At 38.9% G+C, this 21,120-nt stretch overlaps 1 protein-coding gene across 2 annotated transcripts in view; it reads left to right on the forward strand.

Moving 5' to 3' along the window:
- LOC129769268 (neurotactin) overlaps positions 1-21,120 on the forward strand; it is a 95,129-nt gene that overhangs the window by 23,665 nt on the left and 50,344 nt on the right. Inside the window, exons 2-3 of one of the 2 annotated variants that reach the window (XM_055771392.1) lie at positions 4,708-4,739; positions 20,447-20,503. The gene's annotated coding sequence lies outside the window, so the exon portion shown is untranslated. The remainder of the gene's footprint in view (positions 1-4,707; positions 4,740-20,446; positions 20,504-21,120) is intronic. The other variant, XM_055771393.1, reaches the window with a different exon arrangement.

The following is a 21,120-nucleotide window of genomic DNA, read 5'->3' on the forward strand; positions in this document are numbered from 1 at the left end:
TATTTTTTCTCACAGAGCTCTATCGTACTGCTGACTCCTATGAATTTGGTAAACCATCTAAATCCGATGTAAAGATAATTTCATATATTTCAAGATATGAGAAAAAATATGTTCTAAATATACCGAAAAAATTTAGACATATAAAAAACAAAATTTAAATGAATATCAGAGTAGTACTGGGTCTCCAAATTCAAAATGAACTAAAAATGCCAAAAAAAATTTTTTTTCGCGCAATCCTCTTGAAACTTCAAGAAAAAATTACGCTATATATGGAGAAACAGCACATACGAATGCATTTAAATAAAAATTAGAGCAAAAGTGGGTCTCAAAGTAATATTTCTTTCAAAATTTCGAAATGCCTGAAAATATATATATAATTTTTTTTGTACCGCGAAAACACTCTAAGAATTCTGAAAAAAGCACATATACCTAAAATAGACGTAGGAAGAAATTTGAATACAAACTAGAGTAGTACTGAATCTCAGAATAAAAAAAAATTTATTTCAAAATTAAAATAAAAATTATTTTTTTTAATATTTGATTTTTTGATGGAAAAATTGTTTGAAAATATTGATCGATACAACTTAGTAAGATGTACTTTCAGTATTTTTTTCCATATTTTTGTCCCAAAGCTATATAGGATGGCGAGGAAAAACGAGAACGTGCATTTTTTACCATAGATCCTACAGTGTACCTTATAAGGACTCAAATATATGGTACCACTGCCAAAATGTTTTATTTAGTACTCTATACAATATTTTCCATACAGCTGGTGATTTGATTTGAGGGCACTTTTTACTCTCTTACACAGCCAGACCCTTTGGAAATATAAAAAAAAAATTGTGCCGCGCAACACTGAAAATAATCACACATATCTAGAAAAGCCGTAGGAACACATTTAAATATGAATTAGGGTAGTACTGAATCTCTAAATCCCAAAAAAAAATTCAAAATTTCAATATTTTTCTAGTACTTCAATTTTTTATAACGTGTTTTTCATGGGATAATGTGGAGTGTTTGTGAGAAGAGAGCAAAGCACAGCGTTTGTTTTGGTTTTGGTACGTAAATAGATCAATTCACTTATCAGACTATGTGGCGCTTCACTGGTAGTCTTAGAACACATTTGAAAAAAAATTAACAATTCGATACTGAAGTTAAATATATGAACGATGTGTTCCGAAGAACGATTGCACATATAAGTATACAGCCATTCCATGCCAAATCGATATAGTTAACATTGAAAATTCATAAATTAAAAATAAAAATAATCACGTCGCTGATTTTTGGATATATTATGTAAAAAATTCCCTCTAATCCAAAGACATGAGAACACCAAAAAATAAATACAACCAATAATTACGAAAACAAATCCAAATTTTTGGCAAGTGTCATATTTTTTTTCAAAATAGAATAAGTAATTGGCTTTGATTTGATACATCGATCATCTGAACAGGTTCAGTAGTTCAAAAGTTATGAATTTTCGAAAAAAGTCATTTTTGGGAAAAAGGTGAAAAAATGGATTTGAAAATATAAAAAAATAAGGGTCTAATTGTTTGTTACAAAGAACAAATCTACCACTTTTCATGAAAATCTGAGAACCACTATATCGGTTTGACATGGAATGGGTGTATATTAGAGTGCCAATGGATGTATGGGAAAAAAAAGTGGCCTTCGAATTTTCAAAGCGAACTTGATTGAAAATGTTGGTTCTCACAAAAAACTACCCTATGCAAAATATCAGCTCAATCGGACTTCATTTACTAGTGTCGCACAGCGGTCAAAGTTTGAGTTTTTTGAAAAACGAAAAATCACCCAAGGGGAAAGGAAATCGGGGTTTTCGAAAAAAAAATGTTGGTGCCAAATGTCTTAAAATTGCATGGAACGTCGAGATCTACTGTCATCTCGAAAAAATTTTTTTTGTCAAATCGACGCTCTGGGACTTTTTTCTGGTCGTTTTTTCGGAATACGAGGCAAAAGGTATGGTCGTCATATCGATTTTTCATACGGAACTCCCTGCGAAATGTGGATTTGCACGATAAAATACCCTCTGCAAAATATTCGCTCATTCGGACTTCATTTACTATTGTCGCAGATGTCAAAATTTAAGTTTTATGAAAATCGAAAAATCACCAAAAGGGGGGAGTAAAGTAATTCGGGATCTTAAAAAAAATGTTGATGCCAAATGTCTTGAAATTGCATGAAACGTCGAGATTTACTGTTATCTCGAGAAAAAAAAATTTCCTCAAAAATCGACTTTTCATACAAAAAACGACCAAGCGCCAGAAACTCAATTTTTGACAATTTTTTTCCCCCCGATTTCCTTTACTCTCCTCTTGGGTGATTTTTCGATTTTAATTAAACTTAAATTTTGACATCTGCGACAATAGTAAATGAAGTCCGAATGAACGAATATTTTGCAGAGGGTATTTTTTCGTACAAATCAATATTTCGCAGGGAGTCGTATTTCCACTCATACTTTAGCCATTGAGACTAAAAGAATGTTCCAGGGCATAAAAATAGCAGGGAAAAAATTGCGATCTTACCCTGTAGCAATGCCACGGGAAGTCTCAAATTTAAACCTATTGTAATCAGTAAATTCAAAAAACCAAGGTGCTTGAGGAGACCAAAGCAGACCATTATTAGTTGATTATAGTTGATAATTCCTTAATATTTTCCTTCGTTGATCGTATTTTTTCATATATTCACGTTGAAAAGCTTTAACCTTTTTCTTCGTTAGCCGAGGTATTTTGATTGAATGTAATACTTTTCCGTATACTATTTTTGACGGCAGAGGCAGCCGTGGCAGTGTTCCGAGCTCTACAATACAATTTTCTCAAGCAATGCTTAAGTTACTAAAACTTACATTATAGACCCAATAAACGTAAATAACAACAATTGTATTGATATCAACACAATTTTATTTTAATGATTTTCATGACATGAAACGTTATGACTCAGTAATAACATTTTTTTGAGTGGTTTTCATAGCTGTTTCGATGATTTTGTCTGGCATCAGTATCGAAAAAATAACGATGCTTTCACCAATACAAACAAAACCATTGCGGAAAATTGAAAAATAAAAATTTAACTTTCAGAGCACTAGCTCGAGTTCACCGACGTTTTCCATTATACATTGCGACGGCAGATGAAAATTTAATAACTTGTGAGTAATCGATTAGAGTTTGGTTGATATTACTTGATGGGAAGTGTGCGAAAACAATCAATTTCTTCACATTGTTATTGATTTTCGGGCAAGGGGTGAGGGAGGGAGATGAAAGAATTGAGCGCCATTGTGGTAGCCATTTGTGGCTTCCTTTCACCGTCACCTTAAAATAAAATAAAATTCCACATCGTGATCACTTGCCAGCGCTATGAGACGGTGCATATCACCAAAAAATTATGTCTTTGTATACACTGCTGAGAAAACATTGGGAAATTGTGAATCTTCAAGGAATAAGCCAGCGAGTTACCCATTTCCCGCGATTTGTATTCATGTGCCATTTAAACGAACGCGTCTTGTTCCTGTTTACAAACGCAATTGGCCCTTGTTTACCTCAAGAATTCCGATCAAACGATCAGTTACCAACCCCATCGACATAAAATGGTGCGTCTGAGCACTGTACCCCAGATCCAACATTCGCTGCCGTACTGTCTGAAACAAATCGATTCGCTCCAGCTCCGGAAAGATACGTGCGAATGTATAAAACAGCCGTCGCCTCTTCGGGTCTTCGAGTTTTTCTTGGGTTTTTTTTTTCTTTCAATTTTGCCTTCAAGCCCAATCCGAACGTATTTCTTCATTGGGCGATTAACATCCGTTCTCCCCCTCGAAACGAAAATACGAAAATTCTCCGATAAACAAGTCCAAATAAATTAAATTTCCTGATTTCTGTTCAAGACGCTTCCGGTCGGGGGCTTCTCGAAGTATGAACGAAAGAACCCCAAATTGAAAAGTCTTTCTTCTGTTCCGACCACCGCTCCACTCCGCAGCGGCATAAGGCGGCCGGATACGACCGATAATCACTTGGACCATCATATCGGTCCCAAATTGTGTGGAAATTTCCCTCCATTTGATGTTCCTAGTTGAATGGGCTCTGCCGAAGGTGAACAGCCCTCGCGCAGTTGATAGGTGATAGCAGAAAAGTTCAATTTCAGCCGCCGAATGATCCGCTCCCGCCGAGAAGAAGGTGAGGTATTCAACTTTGTTAAATCAATGGAGACATAAAACGATAGACCGGCGCACGAAGTAAACATTATAGTAGGCACGGTATGTAGTCTACCGCGTCGAATCAATAGCGATAAATATAATTACGAAGAAATGCATAGCAGCAGCAGCAGCGGCAACGCTTCCATTTCGGAACGACATTTGCGGGGGAGGAAACTGGCGGCCGCTGCGCGTGTGAACTATTGAACTGTACACGAATGTGATTCACACGTGCACCTACAGGCAAATACGTTCAAGTCATGCATATCGGGCACCATTTATTTTGGTTTGTTTTGCATATTCAACGTTTTAGTGGGGGAGCATTCTACCGGAAATATGCTCGGTTCCAATTAGATATGAGTTTTACAATACCGTCTGCTCGCTATTTCTGGGTTTTCTGACCGAAACCGTATGTTTTGTTGTGGTTTCTGTTTTCATATTATTTTTACAAATATTCATTTGAATGATTAAAAAAATTACATTACCTTTATTCTCTTTTTCTGCAGTTATCATCGGATTCATCATCATATTATAAGTCGTAAGTATCGTTTTTGGAACCTACGTTGGTCCCTTTCCAAGGCCGAATAGTAATCCAAACATTTATATTCAACGCTCCGACCTCCAACGTATACCGGGAGCACAATGACTTCTACCTTTATATTTTGCTGGATGCAGCTACACTCTCGATGAAATCAACGCATCCATTAAACGGAAATCCGAAACGAAAATCAGATAAAAAAAACATTGAACGAGGGGTACAATCGTGCACTTCTGACTGCGGTTTTTACCACCCTTTTATCGGCGGCACCTAGGCGACTAATGGAAACACTACCACCCCGCTTACGATGCGACGCGCAAAGTAATTATTCTGACAAGACCGGAAAAGTGGAAAACTAATAGCCGTATTCGTTGTGAAAATGTGATATCACCGATTGCAAAATTACGATCGAGACCAGAGCTTCGACCAATTCACTGACCGGGAGAGGGGAAATTGAATCTAGTGGGTGGTTCCAGCGTCATTGGCATCTATTGCTATCGGATATGCACTTTGAATCTATCAACGATGAATTGCTGAGACCGATAACGAATTTAGGAGTTGCCATCATTGACCTGCGCAAACAAAGTTACACAAATAAGGGATTTTGCATCAACTCGTCTTGGAGGGTTTAAAACCTTAAGAAAATTATTGAAACTTTTTGGATATAGAGATATTAGTCAACTAAGCATTTTTGCACACTTCAATGTTACCACAAATTAGTCAGGTATATCAATATGAAACCGGAACTTGCTAACAAATGGTTCTAACTGTTAATGTAAACCTCATCATAATACATTATTAGCCACATTGCCATGTTTCGATGCCCCAGCAACGATCTCAACTCAAAACAAACCAAGACATGTTTGAAAAGCTTTGAACATGTTGACTTTTGTGCATGAAAAGAACGATTCGCGGTCAGTATTGATCCTTTCCTTCCTTTCCTTTCCTTTGAACGTAAATTCGGTTGTACTGACCCCGGGAAGTCGTGAATTATATTCGTATATCTGCCTCTATTTGTGACTTGGTCAAGAAATTTGGTACTAGCAACTCCGGAACAGCAACACCGTGCTAAAATGAGGCAAAAAAATTAAAAAGGACTCCAGAACTATTGCAATGGAGAAATGCGGCCAAAAGATGCTAGTCTGGCAAGATATTTGCACATGTGACTTGCGATCTTCTACTTTTCTCACAAAAGGGACCATAAATTCTCTAATTTATTGGAACGAATGGTTTAAAATAAGAGATTGATTGCATCGTGTAGAAAGCCTGACCTTCCTCCTCTGTTCTGGCCCAATTTGGCAACGACTCATTACTTCAAATCTACTTTTTAGTGGTTTGCGTAAAACAACATCATGTATGTCGAAGTTGGCGGAAATATGTAGTTAACACGTTGAGTGCCATGTCAGTCATCGGTGACTGACACCGAGCTTTCCGTTCAGATCGTAACTGACATCGAGTTTTCCGTTCAGGTCGTGTCAGTATAAAATACGATGAAAAAGAGTTTTTTTTTTCGCAGAAATTTTACTGTCTTCGAGCAGAAATACCTTCTTAAGATAAGAAACGATGGTCCTAATACGTTCAAAAATTTCCATCGAGTATATTCTAATTTTGCAGTATTGCGCTTCGCTTTGCTGTACTACGATATCAGCGCGTGGCCTGACGGGAAAGTCGCTATAAAACCGCGTGGTACTCAACGTGTTAATAAGATCCAATCAGATCATGGGGTGTAGCATCATTTTAATATCCATTTAAATCTCCAATTAGAACCAATCGAACGTTACTGGGCAATTCTCAAGAGCATGTTCCGGAAGGATGGCCCAGTGTCTCTTAACACATCAGAATTCAGGAAGAATTTGTCAGCAGCGTCCAGGAAGTACACAAAGGCTCCTGTCCCGATTTGATGAGAGGTGTCAAATCCAAGTTACGATCATTCTACAGAGATCAGCGATCTGCGTGAATTATTCACTCTACTGCCTGGCAACACTACACCCAAACTAGCGTTGGCTGAAAACAGTTCATCTTTGGCAGAAGTAATGCCATTTCGTGTGCTGGAGGGTCAAATGCGCAAATAATGAGCTGTTTAAAAACTTAAAAAAGGTTTCTATGTAAGCGAGCAGACATCTCTTTCTGTTTTCTTTTCCCATTTCATTTGGGATTGTGCCAAAAAAAAGTCCATACGACGTCAATGGGGATTGAACCAAGGCCGGCTGGGATGCAAAGCTATTTCACAAGACCACGCTATCCATATAGCTGCCAGCGCTGTTATATTTAAGCGTGATAATATTACACTTCATCATAAAATGAAGTTGGAAAGTGTTTTCTAAGAGGATAAAGAAGAACATGAACGAGAATATATCTTTCTCTGTCTGGGCCGTGTATTTGGCAAAATATACGAAAAGCTTTCATATGTTTTCATTTAAATGTGTCTCCTGCTTCGCTTGCTCATATTGGCTCTAGCATATATATATATATATATATATATATATATAGGGTTGTGGAAAAAGAAATGTCGTAAATTTGAATTGTCCAATTTAAGTCAAATATGCGCCGTTTTGTTTGCAAACTTGTTGCCATTTAGAAGGCAACTTCATTATCCCCCTCCCCCTTATAAAACCCCCCTCCTTATTTGCAAGAAACTCAGACAGCCAGTTTTAGCAAGCCTCTTTTGAGGCCAACTTATTATCACCAAGAGCGTTTTGCATGGACCGGAAGAGATGATAATCACTTGGAGCCAGGTCCGGACTATACGGTGGGTGCAATAGGACATCCCATCCTAGCTCCCGTAGCTTCTGGCGCTTCATCAAAGATGTGTGAGGCCGAACGTTGCCCTGGTGGAAAACAACACCATTCCTATTGATCATTTCTGGCCGCTTCTGGTCAATCGCCTGCTTCAAACGGTCAAGCGGCTCACAGTAGAGAACCGAGTTGAGGGTCTGGCCATAGTTGAGTAGCTCATAGTGGATTATTCCCTTCCAGTCCCATCAAACACACAGCAAAACCTTCCTGGCCATCAATCCGAGCTTAACGATGGTTTGGGCCGGCTCACCGCGCTCCGACCACGACTTTTTTCGCTTTAGGTTTTCATTCGTGATCCACTTTTCTCCATCAGTTACCATCTTCTTCAAAAATGGGTCGGGTTCGTTCCATTTCAGCAGTGCATCGCAGGCAAATGGTTCCAAACGGTTTTATGGTCTATACCCAGTTCCTGGCCCATCGAGCGAGTGCTCACATGCCGATCTACTTGGATGATTTCAACGATTTTATCGGTTTCCACGACGATTGGCCTACCAGTACGGGGTGTATCTTCGACAGCCACTACACCAGAACGAAATCGATCAAACCAACGCTGTGCTGTGCGAATCGTTACAGTATCGGGTCCATAAACTACACGAATTTTTTCGGCCGCCTTCGTTGCAGTTTTACCTCGCAGGTAGTAAAAACGTAAAATATTGCGGTTTTCTTGATGGTGGACTCCATCTTTGACGCGCTATAACCTGAGATTGAAAAGGACAATCACAACACTGTCAAAACGACACTTGTAGAACAGATTGTCGTCTTCAAATAGTCGTATAGTATGACCCGATGCGATAAGTACAACACAATATATGTTTAAGTGTTGCCATATATTGACAATATACGACATTTCTTTTCCCCAACCCAATATTATACAAATGATATACAGGGAAACTTCGATATAACGTACCCTCGTTATAACGTACCCTCGATATAACGTCACTCGATATAACGTACATTTTACCTCGATATAACGTACACATTTCCAAAGTGTAAAGAAAATTTTTTTTCAATATTTTTTTTCTGATAGAACAATTAATTATCTGTATTGTGATGCTAAAACATGTTTTGTATCTTCAATCAATTCCGAAATGCAGCTGGTTTTGTTATTCCGGATTCTAAATGAATCAAGCTTTAATCAACAGTACAAAGGGAAACATCATGAGAAAGGCTGGTTTCGTCTTCTGATTAAAGTTATTCTTTAACTTTACTAAAACAGCAACACAATAATGTATTACAGACTACGTTTGTGAGTACTTTATTATGCTTCGATATAACGTACAATTCGATACAACGTACAATTTTGAAGGTGAAATGTACGTTATATCGAAGTTTACCTGTACATGTATTGGGGAGTAGAACGTTTCCTGTTATTTTTCGGCTCATTCAATGTAATAAATCGGGATGCCATAGCATGTGCTAAAAATCAACTTTTGGTATAGAAGTGACACTAAAACGTGTTTAACCAAAAATTTCAACAGCCTATTCGCTTTTTTTTTGTTTTCGAAAGTTTGAGATTGATTTCCGGATACTCTTAAAACCGGATGCAACGGTGAATATAGATCGCTTCCGACAACAGATATTAAATTTCAGCATTGCATTGATGAAAAAAATACCGGAATGGGCCCGAAGACACGCTAAAGTGATGACATGACGAAACAAAACAATGCATCGGGACATACCACTAAAACCGTGAAGAATGCAATGAAAACCCTTAACTAAGAAACATTTTAGCACCCACCGTATTCTCCAGGCCTGGCCCCGTCAGATTATCAGGTTTTCAGGTTGGTTTTCGTCTAAATAAAAAAGTTTTATTTGAGAAGACATTGTGCCTGAGAGATAACAAAATGTGTAGAAACAAACGGAAAAATCCGACAATTTCAACTTGCATACTTGGTTTTTGGCCGACCACACTGATAGTCAAAATTAAATTATATAAGAGGCCGGACGATACTCTGTCTTCGTTGTTGTCTCCTGAAATTTGAGCAGTATGCCCACGCAATAATTGAAACATACAACAAAATATTTCAATTGAATCGGCGTGCCACTGTATGTTAAATATGTATGCTACAGACCCAGAATTCATACACACGTTATGCGTCCCCCATTTACAACCGAGTACCAACTACAAAGAACGCATAAAACAAAGAAAAGAGAATCGTAAGTGCAAATTGGCAGAAGGGGGGAACATCTCATGCGTTCGTTTCATGCCAAACTTGCCGGCGGCAGCACGTGAGGCATAAATCGACGCCCTGAAAAACATGTGCCACTGTTTTGTTCCACAGAGAGCACGCGGTCACTCCGGCAGCGACAAACGAGAAGTGGAAAAGGGTTGGCGTTTTCGTTTGGTTCTCGTTTTCCGTTTCCCGAGACGTAGAATTCGTTACAGACCCACGAGAGGGGAAGATGTTACCTATTAATAATAACGTGAATTGTGGGATGGTCATGCCAGGGAGGACGCGATCAACGCGAGATGCAGGAAGTTCACCGGTTTGGGTTTCGACGCTGCTGACCACGTGAACTTCTGCCGTAAATCACCACAGGGTGGATAGAAACTTATGTTAATCGTTTCCCCGCGGTGAAGCCCCATGGATTTGAGGGATAAAGTTCGATGATGGGCGGTTAGTACATAAATCATTCGCTGCACTAGATCGACTTTTTTGGACTCTATTTTGGATGATTCATGTGGAGTTGATTATTTTTGGGAGGATGTTAGCGTCTGATCATAAATCAAGCTATAACGGTTGGTGTCTTTGGTTATGGTTCTGATTCTAAACGACTCATTTGTTTTAATGTTTGTTACAAACGCTATCAACGCATGAATGATGTACAATATTTTCTTGCACGAAATCCGAAACTTTTCGCATGCTTAGCCATCGTCAATTCAATGCTTCATTGTAGTTTTGGTGATCCAGCAACAACAATGGAGCGCCATGGTTTATAGCGGACAATGGATAAGAGGCTATTCATAATAGTTGCCATAAATCACTCAGCTACTGTTTGGTCGCTATTCTCCAGTCAACAGTCGAATATCAAACATTAGACTCACTACTGGGGATTTTTCTCTTTCTATATCTCCTAACCATATTTATCAAGGTTCCGCCGATTGCTAAATAGCTTTCGCCCACTTCATCCCTTCAACATGCTTTTTGTCCGATTTCCCGCCTGCCCTCAGTCAACAACGAAACACGAGCATAATGGAAAAGTTTTCGTAAGGCGAAAGACACCAGTTTACGTTTCTTCCATCTTCCATCTTTACGCCGTAAATATGCTACTATACGGTACTCTTACCCGACCAAAGGAAACTACTGGAACAGTTGGGCTCAGTGCTCCCATTTCCCCTCGCTGAATCGTTCCTCATCTTCCGCGCGAAAAAATGGTGCAACGAAGGATATCAAACCTGCAGTTAGTTGGTTTTCCGTCAGCATCAACATCCGATTGAAGAGAATGATCGTTCGGGGAGAAAATGTTGAACAAACACAAACCCAGCAGATTTGATGATTAGAGAAAAATCACAGGAATAACAAACGAACAAAAACTGTCAACAATCATCGAACCCAACGTGTATCCCACCACATCCAGTGGGGCTCCCACATTCTGAGAACCCTCGGCCGCGAAACAAGGAGAACCTCCGACGCTCGCAATCTGTGCCGCTGCAGTTACTGGTGGTGTGCTCGTGCCTATTTCGGGTTTATTGACCGGACCGTTGCTCTGTATGTTGTTTGTTTGTTTGCCTCGACTACATTACCGTGGCATAATTTCCCATTCCACTCTCTCTCTCTCTATCTCTCCCTGTCTCTCTGTCTCTATTCGGAGAAAGAACAAAAAGCTGTTTTAAGCTTTGTTTTTGTTTTGGCTTTGTTCCGACTTCTGCTGAATTCGAAAGGATGTTTGGGAAGTTGGGAAGCAATTTGCTGGATTGTCAGGGGAGATAACAGTGTATTGTCCGCGCTGCTTGCAGTCAGCACATGGTTATGAGATGTATCACAGTTATTCATTAATTTTATTTTTAGTAATACAGTAACGTAAGGAATGGGACTAGCAAAATTGTGTCAAGCTGCAGGTCTTCATAACTCCTCGAAAAATATACTTAATTAGATGGAACTGGTTGCATTTGACGTGGACACTTACCTATTCGCATTAGGTCTTTGTTTTTCTTGAGGTGGCTAGTGAACACCGAAAATATTTCAGATTTTTTAACCTGCATGGTTTTATTTTGAAGAGAATTCCCGCTTTACTAGATCCCCGATAACGCTGGTACGATCGTTTTCGAGTCAAGCCGCTGATCAAATCCAAGCCTGTTTCCAGACGGTATTTCAGGCCCTTCAGTAAGCTTCTCTCAAAAGATAAAATACCGTGACCCTAAGTATGATATTTCCCCCAACATAGCAGACTAAAGTCGAAGTGGCTCGTGCTGTATGAAGAAATCACCTTCCAAGTAACCTTCGATCTGGCCGAGCCATCGTCCACACTGTGATCCTCTGTTGCTTGTACCGCTAAGATTACTGAAGCCGTCCGAGAAAGGTTTTTGACCGGGTCCGACATCCGACATCTTTACGACGCGTCCAACATCTTCTTCTTCTTCAATGGCACTAACGTTCCTAGAGGAACTTCGTCGTCTACACGTAGTATTACTTGCGTCATTTTTATTAGTACTTAGTTGAGATTCCTATGCCAATGAACACGCCTTGGATGCATTCTGAGTGGCAAGCTCTAGAATACGCGTAACCACAGTGCAAGTCGGAGGCAATTTCTTTGACGAAAAATTCCCCCGACCAGAACGGGAATCGAACCCGAACATGTTAGTTGGGGCGCTAACCACTCGGCCACGGGAGCACCCGTCCAACATACCACAATCTACTGATTCTTGAAAATTATGCAACGGGGTTATCTCCAAGCAGCACGTGCAGTTTATGGTTCATGCCTCTCCGTAACTATTTTCTATCTTTTGTCTGTATTCTACTTTAGATAGTCATTAGTGCCTTGCATTCGAAAACTAGCTCCTCCAGTTCCTCAGCGAGGTCGTCTCGAACTCATAGAGGACAATCCGTTCAATCAATGAGTGTGTTCGATCTCAGTGTCTTCCGAAGTGAGCAGTAGATACGATAGGTTGCATCTCTGGATCTTTTTGTTGGCGCTGGTCACCATTAATTCAAAATATATGACACATCGATCACCTCAAGCTCGTCACCGTTTACGATGTGTCTCAACGGGAGGTCGGGAGGCATTAACCAATAGTTTTCTAGTTTCCGTTTTTTCTGGTGTGAATATTCTCAACTATCGCCATAAAATTGGAGTCATCGGCGATACCTAGAAGTTGAGTCATCCTTAAGGAAATTTGACACCTCGTGTCGATACCCGCTTTCCGTATCACACTCTCAAAAGCAATGTTCATCCCATTTTTTATCAGTGATTCCAGAAATTCGCATATACGCACCTAGCACATCACACGATTCATGGTATCCTTGGCCAGTCGAGTCGAGTTCATCCGGGAAGATATCGTCGTTTTTGTGCGTGATCTGCTGTTTCATACACTGCCTTAAAGACGATGAAAATGAAGTGTTGTACTAAGGACATTTTTACAAAATCTGTCGAAATGAAAAGATTTGATACGAGGTAACATGGGCTCCCATGAAATCAGCGGGGTATCGCTTCACGAACCTCCTGGTTAAGTCGTCGGAATAGTATATTTTGTAAGTGGCGTTGAGAGCGTAGTATCATGACAAATGCAGCATTCCAGACGAAACACACACTAACATCTAAAAAAGATCCATCAGTTTAGTCATTTTTCAAGTCAAATAATTACTATGCAGCAGTGTTTGCCGTCCTACATATCAACTTGACAGCTGCTAAACTTTTGTCGTGTGCTTTTCATAGCAATTTATATTTACAGTGCAGTGCTGCCAAGATAATTGAATCAATATCTTTCTACATATCCATGAAAGATCACTGGTGCTTGCATTTGGATGACATGGATACCCTTCTTCTTCTTCTTCAATGGCACTAACGTTCCTAGAGGAACTTTGCCGTCTCAGCGTAGTATTACTTGCGTCATTTTTTATTAGTACTTAGTTGAGATTTCTATGCCAAATAACACGCCTTGAATGCATTCTGAATGGCAAGCTCTAGAATACGCGTGATCACAGTGCAAGTCGGAGGAAATTTCTTTGACGAAAAATTCCCCCGACCAGAACGGGAATCGAACCCGAACACCCGGCATGTTAGTTATGACGCTAACCACTCGGCCACGGGAGCATGGATACCCACGGCACCAATTATAGTCAAACATATAACAGTGATAGGCAATTCTATTGCACAGTTGCTTAACTTTTGTTCGACATTGCAACTAGTGGTTCAAGTCAATATTCGCAACTCGGTAGGTGCGGTCGATGATGATGTCTAAGAGAGATCGTCCATCGACTAGATGATTTGCCGTTCGTTGATCAGGTGATCTCCATGTGGCCTTGTGAAGAAAGAAGATACTTCGAACTATCAGTCTTCGAGAAGTTGCGAGAAGTTGGCCTTTGTATTTTTCAGATTTTTTGTCAAATTTAAGATACAGAATATGTATATACAGAATTACAGATTTTCAGCAAAGGTACAGAAATATTTTTTTTTTAAATTCAATTTTAAATATTGAATTTATTGCAGTGCATACATAGATACCTTGATTTATAAAAATGTAGAACGCAACGCATCGAGATGGTTTTCGTTGGAGGCAATTGTCAAGCGAAATCTTTTGCGATTTGAAGAGCTAAAACAATTCTTTTCGTTCCAAGTTAAGAATGACCATAATCAATCCACCAATCGTATATTGATTAATTTAAATGACCCTATGACTAAACCAAAAGAAAGTTCTAAATTTTACCAATTTCCACAATTCGTTGAAGCAGGTAATAGACAAGGCTTGGATAACGAATACTCAAAACGAATCTTATGGAGCATAAACTGAGTGACTCAGATATAATCTGGTCCCAGCTGTTGGATGTCAAAAGGCGTGATGAGAAATATTTGTATCCATTGCTAAGGTCGTTTGTAAGACACTTTTTGACAACATTCATCAGCGTTTTCGAGCGAATATGTTCGCTTTACAATACCAACAAAACAAAGTCCGGAAATGGATTGGAACCCCGTTATTTCCATTTTTCCCTCAATTTTTCGATACAGATTTTTTTTTTGCTAAAAATACAGATATACAGGTCGGGTTGGTCGGGTTGCCCCCGTGGCCGAGTGGTAGCGTCCCACACTATCATTCCGGAGGTTCGGGTTCGATTCCCGTTCTAGCCGGGGGATTTTTCGTCAAAGAAAATTCTTCCTGCTTGCACTGTGGTCACGCGTATTCTAGAGCTTGCCACTCCAGAGTACATTCAAGGCGTGTTATTCGGCATAGAAATCTCAACCAAGTACTACTAATAAAAATTACGCAAGTAATGCTACGTTGAGAAGGCAAAAGTTCCACTGGAACGTTAGTGCCATCCATGAAGAGAACCCTGGTCTGTGGCCGCATGTCCTCCGTCCCTTCTCCCTTTTTCAGTGATTGATTTCGAAATGACCATGTTCAAACGGATCGAGTAGGATCCTGTCGCCATCCGAGAAATTCAACGATCTATTGTAGTGTAAAAGTAAGTTTAAAAGGGTTTTTTAAGTTAATCGCCTGTTGCCTTCAGACGCAATGATATGATTTGTTAAGACACTTGACAAGTTCTTCTCGAGACTTACACGGTTCATGGCCCGATAACGTCTCTAATTCATTGTCTTCAACAGCCTAGGCCTTCCTTCACGCCCTTTATCGCTTGTGTTGAAATCTCCTTGTACCGTCTTAACCAGCTATCTTACTAGGGTAACGAGGGTCAGCCTCGCGCCGTCTTGAAAGTAACTGACAAAACAGCGCATTCCATCCTTCAGCCACTCCTCTGTAGAACAATGCTAATATTGACTGCATTTAAATCACCGCTTACTAAAAGTGTATTAGAAGAGAAATATATTCTTGTTTTTCGCCGCTGACATACAGATCACAGATTAAGATTCAGATTCAAATGACACTCAAACGCAACAACTCATGGAACAAATGGAGAAAATTAGAATACATTTGATCTTGATACCAAAATTTAGTTTGGACACGCCCGATATAAGGGCATCCGCACCAATGCGTTGTTACAGACATTTTGACAACCCTCACCATAACGCAGCAACCCCACTGGTGGTTGCGCTTCAGGTGTGGGAAATAGTTATCTGCCACTCGGTGAATAGTGAGTTAACAAATTTGGCAACGCGATAGCAACCGAGCCAAGTGTTGCTATTTTCAACAAATGTCAAACATCTGTTGTGGGTTCCATTCGTCTTGTGCTGTTTTTTTTTGTGATTCTGCTCTGAAGTATTATTTCGGAAGTTTATATATTACATTTATCTATCAAAAAATGAACACGACGAAAAAATAATCAACTGACACTTGTCATTTCTTCTAGTAATAACAATCGTATTTAGCAACCTGCGGTGCGAGAAAGAACTGATACTATAGCAACCGCGATAGCAACGACGGGTGCGCAAATCGAAGAGTTCATAAATTGACAACGGCTAAAACTCGAGACTAGAAACCCTGAATAGTAACGCATTGGTGCGGATGCCCTAAGAAGATTGCAGAAAATACATAATGTGTTCTCCAAGTCAAGTTCGTTCGTTTGATACACATATCTAAATCAAACTTTTTTTTTTGAGATGATATAGAATCAGCTATTTTGTAGCGGCGGCCAAATTGGATTTTTCAAGACGAGCAGTTTTAAAATGACAGCGGAAATAAAGGTATTTTATAAATTCGGTCAGTTCCTATTGGTCAAATTTCTATTAATGTGGGACAACCCTACAGACAAACGAACAGTTCAAGCTAAATATAACCGTTTAATAAAGTAATTTGCTATTTTGTGATTGCGGCCATCTTGGATTTGAATTTTTCATGATCTACTGTGATCTACTATTCAAGCCCTTTCATTTGATACCCATATTAATCGGGTTTTGAGAAAATATGCAGCCCGCCATTTGATAATGGCAGCCATCATAGATTTGCATTTTCCATAAATAACTGTGTTCTACTAGTCAAATACCAAAGAACAAAATTGGAGAGAACTAACATTTCTATCAATATTTGATAATTTTAATACCAAAATAATACTTGAGCAGTGCTCATTTTAGTATTGGAATATCTATCTGGGTTGGTTTGACAGTTTTACGTGATTTGTACCAGCTTCTATTCGCTGCATTTTTCACACTTTTCCACTACAGTGGTAGACATTTGTTTAGCCGCACTCTATTTTTCCTCAATATTTTTAAAAATAAGTCAATTCTTTGTACAGTTTTGTTCATAAAAGACTATTATTGTTTATTTTCATCGAATTCATTCTAAAAAAAAGTATAAATTCACTTTTTGTTTTCTAAGTAATTCAAATATGTAGAATCAGGGTGGACATTCGTTTAGCCGCATCCTAAAATTTCAATAAAAGAAAATTTGTGCGGCAAATTTCGAGTCCAATCGGTAGCTAATATTCAGTATGTCCACCTCCATTTGGGATCACTTTGAAAACTCGATTTGGCAGCTTTTAAAGTGTCGCCATATTGATTATAGCCCAACACTCCTGAATTACTGCCTTGAGAATGGAAATGTTGTCAAATTGTCATCCGTTTGCATAGACCATCTCGGCCAAGATTCTCCATAGGTTCTCTATGGGATTGCAATCGACTGCAAGCAGGTCACTCATGAAGCGGAATGTCCTTCTCGGCAAACCATGCCTTCGATTGCTTGGAAACGTGGATTTATGCATAATCCTGCTGAAAAAATGACATCCTCGGTAGCGTTATTCTCAATATGGCCAATAAAAACGTCCTCCAGTAATTGAAGATACTTTTCGGAGTTCACTCGGATGAAAATGAAACAAATGGGAAGCTTGTTGTGATAGGAAACGGCTCCCCACACTGTCAAACTTCCGCCCCCAAAGTTTCGCTTCGATCTCACGACATGCCGTTGACTTAAATTGTACCAATATCAACTGTAACAGTCCGGACCATCCAAATTGAACTTTTTTCGCCGGAAAATACAACATTTCTCCATTCTAGTTTCCATTCCATGTATTGCGGGGCGAAAATGAGATGGTTCTGCTTATGGGTGGCGGTCAGTTTCGGCTTCCCTTGAAGTTTCTTCCACATGATGTTTGGTGACTCATTCAAGATGCGCGCAATATGCCTCTTCGTTACTAGAACAACCGATTCTGCCTTAATGTATGAGCAGGACACCGTTTCCTGGTTGCTTCGTGTTTTATTCGACCTTTAAGACTCAAAGTAACTTTGGTGTTCCCATTTGTTGGTCGTTATATCCCGTATTTCTGACACTATTTAGAGAAATTCCGCACCACTTTCTCAGATCGACCAATTTTTGTTAAGATCGAGCGATTAGAAAACTTTTGTTCACTGAATATCTTTATTATTTTTCGCCCCTCTTCCGTCAATAGAATACCTTTCGCCATTTCTTTCAATTCTACGTAAATCACTAATCTGACCAACTTCTTACGTTGTACATCTAATATTTATCTTGTAAATTGAACATTCCCAAGTATTTTTTCAAAAAACATAAATAAAGGCTTGGTGATTATGCGAAAACACTATTTTTATGCCCTGCGACTAAACGTATGTCTCGGGAAAAAACGACGTTTGAATGTTTATATCCACTGATGCCGCCTTGTGTGTGATTGTGATGCACGTCCTCTCAATAAAATTGACCTAAATATACTACCACTACAACAAATAAGTATCCCGATAAAAAGAACATTCCTAGTTGTTTTGTAAGTGTTTCAAGTTTTTTTTTGTAAGTGTTTCAAGATTAATCGCCAAACTGAGAGAAATAATTAGTTGATTAACATTTCTCATTTGCTAGAAAGCCATATGGAATCAAAAAAGTGTTCATTCCGCCTGAAAATCAATTATTATCTTTTACTCACCCCTAAAGTCGTAAACGAAGTTCAATTTACGTTGGCGGCATTGAGCTTTGTTTACGAACTTAGGGGAGTGTCAAAGATAATGATTTGTTTTCAGGATAAAACTGCCGAGGCGGTACGTTTTTTTCTCTCTGAGTTTGGATCGATTAATCGACGTAAATTATTCGTTCGCTTCGATTATTGGTAATGCAGTATTCGTTCGATTAATAATCGATTTCTGTAGGAAGTATTCGATTAATCGATTAATCGAACGATTATCGGGGATCACTACGCGCGATGGTGTGCTCATTCTAAAATTTTCAACACATGAGAAGTAATGTGTTAGAATGAGCCATTTTGTTTTGTTGCTGGTCAAACATTCATAAGATCATTTCTCATCGATTCAAAGGTAGGCTGGTAAACAACAAACCGGTGACAAACCGAAGAAAAAACACCTGAATCAAATGGGTATTTTCATGAGGAAACGGATATCTCGCCCGATAGTATTAGGCGGCGGTGACATTGACTGCGGAAATGTGGCCGTACGAATTGTATGCAATGGTGAAAGTAAACAACCACATTAAATTATATTGGTGTGGTTACATTGCTTTCCCCTTGCTTCGTGTGAATTCGCCAGCTTATATCGAACAAAATTGTTTTTTCTCTACGTCAATTATCGTACAATCGAATTTTCGTGCGTACTCCGAACCAATGTCACCTCGGCCTTAGATCAACAAAAAGTTACGACTGAACATGTTGGTTGAGGATTTTTATGCCATGAATAACGTTACTGAGAATATGGATGATAAGGCCAATTTGACGTTGGATGGAAACGAATATACATTTCTATTTCCAATAAAATATGTAATCAACAGAATATTGCATTGTACAATCCAATATTCCGCAAAAGGTTCCACTGTGACTAACAATTAGCGAAAAACTGATGTAAGAAACTTTTTTCTTTCCAAACTTATTTGCGAGAAGTTGCCCGTTTTATTCGGAAGCACCATGCGAATGTGAATGTATTCTTTGGACTGAACTTTGTATCATCCCATCACGCAAAAAGGTCTTTGGACGAAATACAGCGTCCCTCAATTCTCGATTGCACCTAAGGATTATAACCCCTCTAATGTGCCACAGATACATCCGAATAAAAATATTTTTAAAAATCCTAAAATAATGATCTATTCCAACAACTTTTTTGCAATGCATAATTATAACAGAACCAAAAATATACCAACATTTCATTTTTCAACTCCAAGGGTAAAGTGTCGGCTAACTATCATAAAGCTACTAGGAAGGATGTCAATGTATTTCATAATACAAACAAATGATAACAAATAATAATAAGCTAGAAAATAATACAAACCAGAAGAATAATAGTTTGTGAAAGCCAAACGATATGCCAACATCATGAGCAACCTTTCCAGACGTGATCTAGCGATTGTTTTCTGCTCTCTAAAGACAACCCTCAACACTTTTTCGAATGAAAACTATGTTGCTTGAACGTTATACGATTAACTTGGATTGCATTTCCATGAGAGTAAATCCAATTTAAAAATTACATACAAATTACATACAAATTACAAAATCATGCAATAAACCTAATATGTATTCTATTCGTCAGAACAACTTTCAACATTTGTTAGAGGAGTGAACTTCACAAAATTATACCAATTGATATTGTTCAAAAAATTCAAAAAACACTCGTTGTTTTTCGATTTTACCTCATACATAATTTTCAATACTGTATCATCCTAAATATAGAAACAAACTGTATTACGCCCATGATTATCCATTGTATACCTATTTTTAATTCTTTAAGCGGTTCCAAACCACAACTCATTACCGTTAATTAAGCTTCAGTTACTCTCGCGGGCACTTACCAGCAGAAAATAAAACCGATTGTTTATCTTTACGATCAGCACTCATTATTCCCTTTTATCTAAATTTCAGATTAAAAGGATCATTTCCACATCAATCGAGCGAGAGGAAACGCAAAGAAAAACAGAGGTAAGTAAAGTGGTAATTTTATTCAAACTCCGTCGATTCCCTCACTCCCTCCCCCGAAAACACGCGATGAATAGACAGTATTCGAACGTTACGCAAAAGGGTCAAATCGTGAGTTACCCCAATAATGGTGGGTGGTTATTTTATTGCCGGTTTTTAAACTGTGGTATAGAACAACAATTTCCTCCAGCACAGACAAACCGCACCAAATTTGTGTGGGACACCGTTTCTGCCGATGCTTAACCAACCATAATTTGGGGTGCCGCGGCCATACCGGGACATTGTCGTCTGCAAACAAAAATACATATGTTTTACATCAGTGAACCCGACCCGATGTAATGATTATTTTAACAATTGCTACCGTTCTAATAACATCGACACAAAATAGAACGTTAGCACGCAGCCTACAAAATTTCATTAGTCATCATAAAATTTCACACCTCAAACCACAAGAGGAAACATTAAGCATAAACGACGATTCCCGTGCGTTCATATGTGTGTGCAGAGCTCAACCGTTGCTGTCCAATTCTCCCCAGATGTATGTTTATAATAGTAGTTGAAACAGAGAGTTCGGAGAGACGCCGGTTTTGAACCAACGTCGTCCCCCCAAGAGGCTATTA

Source organism: Toxorhynchites rutilus, chromosome 2 (assembly GCF_029784135.1).
Source record: "Toxorhynchites rutilus septentrionalis strain SRP chromosome 2, ASM2978413v1, whole genome shotgun sequence".
NCBI lineage: Eukaryota > Metazoa > Arthropoda > Insecta > Diptera > Culicidae > Toxorhynchites > Toxorhynchites rutilus.